Raw genomic sequence first — 7,562 nt, 5'->3', positions numbered from 1 at the left:
TATATATATATATATTCAATTATAAATTAAAAGCAACGCTAGTGTTTTAAACATTATTGCACATACTCAATGTATATGTTTTGTTTGTTTGCCAGTACACTTCAGAGTGCTTTGGGGACAGTGTGTAAAAACACCTGAAAGTCAAAGACAAGCGAGACAACTTATCTCCAGCCCCATTCAGGAATAATGGGTACTGATATTTTGCCATTTTTGTTGCTTACCAATATCACATGTACCTGAAAAGAATTGGGGGAGAACTGAGTCGCTGATCTATGGCTATATGCAAATAGTGTAAGAACCATTTGCTGGTATGCCATGACAATACATACATAAGAATAAATTCAATTACAAATTAAAACTGCGCTATTTCCAGATCGCGAATACACAGCCACCCCTGCACCTACACCCACACACAAAGCACATCTATTCTGAAAGTTATAGGGAAATATTGACCTCACATGCTCAGATTTGCGTTCTTTTCTCTAGTTATAAGAAATTTAGCACTAAAATCTTTACAGAAGTTGATAGCAGCCAGGGAACACACAAGTCATTTCTTGGCACAAACAAGCCAGAACAATCGCAAAGGTTGAGAGATTCACCAGAGAGCAACACATGATTCTCAGTACTTGCGCAACTGTGTTATAAAGAACCACTCGTCTCTAATTCACTTCTCTATGTAAGCATTATAAACTAAATTTCCTAACCTCTCGTCATACAGCTTGAGACTTGTGATCATGCTTGGGTACCGCTATTTTCTTTGCTACACAGTCACTACTTGAAACTTTTTCTGATATGTGGAATTTGGTGAATGATGGAATTTGATGTTGCTGCCTTCATCTGCATTTCCTGTTGTGAGATAGATTCAGCCAGAACTTTCGACAGGAGGAGATCCAGTTTAGTTTTGAAGGCAACTGCATCCATCCAAGTAAGTCTTTCAGGCTTTGTGGGAGGATACTGAAGAGCTGTGAGCCCTTGAAAGCCAAGCTGTTACAGTATCTGGTCCTGTATCCTAATAATCCCGTATCTTTGGCACAATGCAGTGGTGCCCCATTCTACTGTTTGTATAACTTTCATTGCCAAAGTTTTATAGAAGTCTTAGGATTTTCCAGATACATATTACTGCATATCTATCTCACTTTCATTCTAGAGAGTAGCATCTTAAACTTTTCAGCCTCTCTCAGTAGCTGATATGTTGCATCAAGACGATCTTCTTCATGTAGTTTCACTGGATTGCTTCGAGTTCTGCTGTTAATTTTACACTCTATGATGACCATAGTTGAGAGCAGTTGTCTAAACGGCTGATAACAAGTGTCCTCCAGAAGAGTTTTATGGTTTCCTGTTCTCCCATTCTGAAAATTCGAAGGATCAAGCCGGCCACCCGAATTTTATTGCCAACTCAGTAATATGCACCTGGAAAGATGCATCATTACTCATGTCAATACCCAGGTCTCGCACTGATTTTGATTCAGGGATTGCAATCTCCACTGGGCCAGTGTATCCTGTCTGCACTTCATGTGCTGATAGTGTAGGGCTTGGGGTTTTCCAGCATTGAACTGTATGTCATAGTCCTTAGCCAGCCTGTACATTGTGTCCAACATCTGTTGCAGGTGCACATCTCCAGGGTTCTGTATCCTCTAAGAGACCCTTGTATCATCTGCATAGCTAGCAAGAGTGACTATCTAAGCAATTGAGGGCATGTCTGAGAGGACCACTATGAATAGCAATGGCCCTAAGAGAGTGTCCTGTAGGGCATTACTCATTATTTGCATTTCCTTGGAGGTAACTCTGTTAACTACTACTACCTGACTTCTATCTTTTAGAAAGTTGTGTAGCCACTCTCCAAGTTTTCCGACAATACCAAGATTACACAGCTTGTGATATATCATACCCTGATCGATTTTATCAAAGGCTTTAGTAAAGTCAAGATACAACATGTCCACATTTGAATTGTTGAGTAACTGCTTTAACATCTAGTCATAGTACTTCAAGAGTTGCATCAAGCAGCTTTTACTTAGAAACCATACTAGGCATCAGTTAGCAAATCATTCTCTTCAAGGATTACAATTAATTTTCTTCAGACTATTCGTTCCATGACTTTGCAGACGTGTGAAGTCAGAGAGATAAGCCTATAATTTTTAACATCTCTGCTTTCTCCCTTAGGGCATAGTATTCCTTCCTTCAATTTACCTGGGAGCTTACCACTTACAAGAAAGCTCTAAAAAAGAAGCTACAATGGTTTTGCAAGGGCTCATTTACATGACTTGAGGATTGGCGGGAATCTATCAGGGCCAGCAGCTGAGTTTGCATCTACCTCATGCATGGCCAGTATTGATGTTGATGTAATCAATTATAACTGCCTCTGTAGTGGTAAAGAACTCTACAGGTTTGGTGACTCACATGCGCCGTAAAGGTTGGGTGAAGACACTTTTGAATTGTTCATCAGTGTTTCACTTATCTTCATTGGGTTTCTGTGAGGGAAACATCGTTTTGGAAGAGTTGCCCTATCCCGCAATGCATGGAGGCAGTTTCTTTGGCATACTAAAAGAACGCTTTAGGGTTTGAGTTTATATTTTTAATCCCCCAGGCTTCTTTATCTGCTCTCCCTTTTTCATAAGAGCATTTCAGATTTTCCTCAATCTCCAGCAGGGTTTCTCACTGCTAGTGAGTTCTCTGTTTAGGTGGTTTGCGATTTTTGCACACATCTCATAAGAACTTTCATTTCCCTGGGAATTTTGTACTGTGGCCTTTCTCTCTGGGACAAACTTGTAGCATATGGCTTGCATTATGGATATGAATTCTTTGAGTTTCATGTCATTGTCAGGTGTAGAGAAACTTTAAGGTCAATCCTGTTTGAAGACCACTTTCTCAGTTGATTTCCAATCTGCTTTATGGATGCTCAGATTGGATAGATTTTGGGTGCTTCTCATTGGCTGCATGTCTGCAGATTCTTTTGGTCCTTACATGGTCAGCTGTACTATATTGTGGTCAGTGTCATTTTCACAATATGGATGAGATTCATATTGTTTGTGAAACAGAGACCAAGTGTAATTGTCTGCCCTGGTTAGTTGGAGTACTACTTACTCCATGTATAACATGTTGGTGAGAATGAACAAGGAGAGGAGAGGTCCTAAGGCCATCCTACATTGGGCAGGTTAAAGTCTCCCATGTGAAGTATACTGATGTGTTGTTCTAAGACTTCAACTATATGTACAATTAGTGTATCACACACCAAGTTTGAGTATGACAAAAGGGATGTGAGCTGTTCATGGATGTACACTGTAACTCCACTTCTCTGTATAACATACTTTGGTATGTGTATTTCTGCATCTGTGATGTTGGGTTTTAAATGCATTTCAGTAAATGCTATGCACAAGGCTTGATTTCATGCTACAAGGTCTCTCAGGAAGGAAATTTTGGTTCTGTTACTGAGTTGTAACAGTTATTTAATGTTTAGTAAGAGTATTGATGTGATATCTGTGCTGATGCCAGTGGTGGTCACCCTGGAACCATTGGCTGTGATGGTCTTGTGTTGGTGGGGATGACTCCGACTCTGAAATTGATGTAGCCAGGTCAGTTGCTATACAGTCTTTTGTACCATGCATAAAAATGATTGTTGCTCAGTTGCAGCCCTTATGACAGCTTATTCAGATAGAGAGGTTTTTAGAAGTAGTCCACACTACATCAGCATATGTTAGTTTTGGTGCAGGTATGCATAACCATTTCCTCCTTGATGTCTTTGTTCATCCTTTGATTCCCTTTGGAGGGAAACTTTTGTCCTGCCTCATGCAGCTGTGCCATGGTTTTGCATTGGGAAATGGCATTATTACAAATTAGTGCCTACCCAAAGTCTGGTGACAGGCCTGACTATTGGTAACTTCACATATGGGCAGTCTAACTTATTTCTTTCCTTAGTTGTTTTTCCTGGGAGCTGTCTTTTGTTCTTTTTTTATTTGTGTCGTAATCATTTTGTTCCTGCTTATTTTCAGAGATCTTTTTGTTTACCTTTTTCTTCAGTTTCTTTATCATTTTTAGCCCTTTCATCTCCTTGGTTGTTCACATTGGCAGTGGTAGGGCCATTAGTGCTGGTTTCCTTTCCTGGCAGGTTTTCTACTCATGGTTACAATTTTTCTTTCTGGAATTTGAAATTTGAAATCTGAAATCGAAATCGAACCGAATCCGACGACTGGCACCCGTGCCAACCTTTCCCTCATTGGACACTAAACGCTGCTTGCAAAGACCTGTTGGGGCAAGTGAAATCGAAATCGTAACTGAACCATACTCGATGACTGGCACCTGCGCCAGTGGAGCAGTAACAGCACTGTCCAAGCGTGTTCATTGCCAGAGCAGCTGTCTGGCTTCCGTGCTAGTGGCCCGTAAATAGCACCATTTGTGCGTAATCGTTACCAGCGTCGCCTTCTAGCACCTGTGCTGGTGGCACGTTAGAAAATCATTCGAGCGAGGTCATTGCCAGTGCCGCTGGACTGGCTCCTGTGCAGGTGGCACATAAAAAACACCTTTTTGAGTGTGGCCATTGCAAGTACCATGTGACTGGCCCTCGTGCCGGTGGCACATAAAAGCACCCACTACACTCTTGGAGTGGTTGGCATTAGGAAGGGCATCCAGCTGTAGAAACTCTGCCAGATCAGATTGGAGCCTGGTGCAGCCTTCTGGCTTGCCAGTCCTCAGTCAAATCGTCCAACCCATACTAGCATGGAAAGCGGACATTAAACGATGATGATGATGATGATGATGGGTCAGCAGAGCCAGGGAAACATCTGTCACTCACATCAGTGTCTCCATTTTTGTCATCTTTTTTTGTGTTTGTTTTCAAAGATGGGGTCAAGAGTGCGAATGTGAGGTCTGATGAGAGCATAAGACCAGATGGATTCTGTTTTTTTTTTTGCTCTGAGCTGTGGCCCTTGTGTAACCATTGCTCTTTAGTGCTGCTGTTATTATATTATTTGGGTTGTCCCCTTCTGATATTTACCAGCCTCTCAAAAACAATTTCAATTCTGCACTCCTTTAGTTTCAAGATACCTTTAGTATGACTGTTGGCTGTTTCCTTCTGTATATATTTAAAGAGAAATAGAGATATGGAGAGAGATAAAGAGATAGAGAGGGAGAATGAGAGGTTGTGTAAATTTGTATTGATTTACAAGTGGATTATACCTATGCAGTGATGGAGAGTGGGGAGAGAAAAGGAAAGGTTGTATAAACTGCGTTGGTCTATATACCTATATATGAGGCATGAAGAACAATCTATATATATATTATTGAGTATATATCTATAATCTTAATCTCTCTCTCTGTATATATATATATATATAAAAGAGAGATTCTGTCCGTTTGTGTATTTGTTTTTCCCATAAAATGAAAATAAATGGTTCAAGGGAGGCAACACTAATTGTGCACAAACCTCTGAAGAACTGCATAGGGGCAAATATTCTCACTGGTTGTGACATCCCATAGTGAAAGTAAATGGTTCAAAGGAGGCAACATTAATCATGCACAAACCTATCTATGATGAACTGCCTTGAGGAAAATATTCTCACCGGTTGTGGTAAACGTGACATCATCTTCGTTCCTCACACACCAGTTATACCATCTAATGTCCCATTCAAATTTAAGCCTGTACAGTTTCCTATCCTACTTTCTTTTGCCATGAGCATTAATAAAAGTCAGAGTCAAACACTAAAAGTTGTTGGATTGCAACTTGAAGAACAAACAGCAGTTCGTATATGAAATCCATTTTTCCTACTTCAATTATTACATGTTTTTCTCTTCTGCAATACACACACACAGGACAAGTAAACCTAAATCTGACTGACAGGACACAGCGTTTGTAATTTCATTGGACTATTACTTACTGTTGCCTCGTCTTCCATTCCTGTAATATACCATCGAAATTTCAGCACTAACACTGACAGGACACAGCATTTGTAATTTCATTTCACTATTACTTACTGATATTCCTAATAAAAAAAATGTTTACCAAAAAAAGACCATAAAAAAAATGAACATCAAACAAATGCATGACGTGCAATGCTTTTTCTATATGAAGAGTAATGTTCCACATGACCTACAGCCTTTTCAGTGCCGTTGCAGTCAACTGGATTCCATAAAGCTATTCTTCTATATGATATACCCATTTTTCTAGCTTCTTGGCCTGAGAAACAGTAGAAGTAATAACTTGATCAATGACGGGTATTACTGCTAGTCTTTCTATAAATATATTTCTATGTACACACACAGATCAACAGAAAGAAAGAGAGAGAGAGAGATGGGGAAATGTGTGGTGAGACATGGAGAGAAAGAGAAAATGGTGGAATTATGATGTAAGCATGTGCTAAGACCCCTCTTAACTTTTTTATTTTTAGGAATTTTTCCCAATTTTTTTTCGATTCAGTCTTCTGCACAATGGAATTAATATGATTATGCAAGAAAACTTTTTTTTAAAATTCCCCCACTCTCAATTTCAAAACTTGCCGACATTTTTATGTGTGCTAGAAAAAGTAGTTAAAAATTAAGGAAATAGATCTCTTATTATGACTGGGTTTTATTCCATTATTCTAAAGAATCAACAGATTCTCGTCTCGGCTGTCCTGGGCCCTTGGAAAGGAAGCTTCGCTGTTTGAAGAGAATTGTGGAAAACGAACCCCATTTGAAGGCTTCTGACATTGCAAAACAGCTAGAAGTTAATCCAAGAATGTGTGTTACATATCTGCATAAGCTTGGGTATTATGGACGAGCATCTAGAAAACTTCTTCAACCAATTAATATCATGAAAAGAGGGAAAAAAATCCAGTTCATTTTGGGATAGAGTGATTTTTCTCAGATGAATCCAGATTTGCATTACTTCCAGACAGTGGACGTGTTTGGGTCTAGCGGGTTAGCAATGAAGAATTTGATTTGAAATGACGCCAAGCAACTGTGAAACATGGTGGTATCTCTGTAATGGTATGGGGAGCTGTCACCAGCAATAGTCGTTCTGAGCTGATCAAATGTGTTGGAACTATAAACTCTGAAAAATACACTGAAATATTTAAGCAAGGACTACTTCCTATGTATTCATACAATAACATAATGAAAAATGAGTTTTTATTCATGGAAGATGGGGCTCCATGCCACACAGCGAAAAGGAATCAACAATGACTGACTGAAAATGGAATCAAAAAGCTTTCTTGGTCAAGCCAATCTCCTGACATGAACCCAACTGAAAATCTTTGGAGCATACTAGATAGAGCTATACAAAAAAACTTGACAGGAACCTAAATCTAAAGATGAATTGTTTTGATTGTTGCGTGAAAAGTGGGCAGAAATTCCACAAGACAATCACAAAGTTCATCAGTTCAATGCCAAAAAGAGTTTCTGAATTAAAAACTGCAAAGGGAATGTCAACTAAATACTAAAGTATGTAGTCCTACCTATCGATTACATTTCAATTCTTCACTTTGCATATTAAATAAAAGATTTTGAAAATTAAAGGTGTCTATTTACTTCCTGCATGTCTGTGTGTGTGTGTGTGTGTATATATATATATATATATATATAAATATTTCAGC

Source organism: Octopus bimaculoides, chromosome 20 (genome assembly GCF_001194135.2).
Source record: "Octopus bimaculoides isolate UCB-OBI-ISO-001 chromosome 20, ASM119413v2, whole genome shotgun sequence".
NCBI classification, from domain to species: Eukaryota; Metazoa; Mollusca; class Cephalopoda; order Octopoda; family Octopodidae; genus Octopus; species Octopus bimaculoides.
The sequence above is the reverse complement of the archived record's forward strand: the minus strand, read 5'-3'. Positions refer to the sequence as shown.